At 65.6% G+C, this 953-nt stretch overlaps 1 long non-coding RNA gene across 1 annotated transcript; it reads right to left on the bottom strand.

Annotated features, from left to right (window-relative positions):
* Positions 1-939, bottom strand: LOC145719376 (uncharacterized). The gene is made up of 3 exons (XR_014142341.1): positions 651-939; positions 110-232; positions 1-26 (listed from the first exon to the last, which is right to left on the bottom strand). It is a non-coding gene; the product is annotated as an uncharacterized LOC145719376 (long non-coding RNA).
* Between the last annotated feature and the right edge of the window lie 14 nt (positions 940-953).

Raw genomic sequence — 953 nt, 5'->3', positions numbered from 1 at the left:
ACATTGGCCGTGCAGATGAACAGCACCTGGGGAGGGCGGCAGGGAGGTACCGGAGGACTGGCCACCCTGCCTCTCCCCACTGGGCCCAGCTCCCTGGCGGGACACACACCTTGGACAGGTCCACGGGCACGTCCAGGTAGTGATCCAGGAAGTTGGCATTCTGCTCGGGGTCCAGCAGCTCAAGCAGTGCTGATGAGGGATCCCCCTGGTAGCCCCGGCCTATCTTGTCTACCTGAAGGGGCAGCAGAGGTAGGCAGTTTGGGAACCCGTCCCGCCCCCCGTGCCTGCTTACCAGACGCTCCTGGTGGGAGGGCGCCGGGCGGGACCAGATTTCACTAGCACCAGGGGCGGGCACTGGGCAAGCCCGGAGCAGGAGGGCTGCCATGGGGTCCTCCGAGGCAGGACAGAAGCCTGTCATGAAGTGGCCTGGCGGCGGTGGGACCACACGGTGACTAGGGGACAACTGAAATGGCAGGGGCCGCGGGTCCAGTCTTGGATGCAGACTCTGCCTGGTCAGGACTGCCTGGAGCTTGGCTCAGGATGACCTAAGGGACTGTGTCTGACCGCGGGGAAGGGTGCTAGGAACGGAGGCTAGGGTGCCTCGTCAGCTCCCAGTCCGGCCGCGCGCCCAGCCCTTCGTCCGTGCACACCTCATCTATCAGGATCAGAGGGTTCTCCGTCTTGGTCTTCTTCAGGCACTGGATGATCTTTCCTGGCATAGCACCCACGTACGTCCGCCTGGGGGGCAGAGCACAGGAGAGGTTGGCTCCTTACCCGGCGGCACCCACAGGCCCAGCTCGCAGAGAGCCCCAGGACCTCAGTATACCACTCAGCCTCTGTGGAGGGCTGCCTGGAGGCGGCAACGGGGAGATGCACAGCAGGTGGCCACCGTGGAGGCGGCGTGGAGGCTGGCACCGGCTGACGGCACCCCTCCAGCCTGTGCTCTCCAGCGA

The sequence above is a fragment of the Leptonychotes weddellii genome, unplaced genomic scaffold (genome assembly GCF_054177405.1).
Source record: "Leptonychotes weddellii isolate Sample4059 unplaced genomic scaffold, ASM5417740v2 HiC_scaffold_40810, whole genome shotgun sequence".
NCBI classification, from domain to species: domain Eukaryota; kingdom Metazoa; phylum Chordata; class Mammalia; order Carnivora; family Phocidae; genus Leptonychotes; species Leptonychotes weddellii.
Note: the sequence above shows the minus strand (reverse complement) of the source record. Positions and strands in the feature narration are given on the sequence as shown.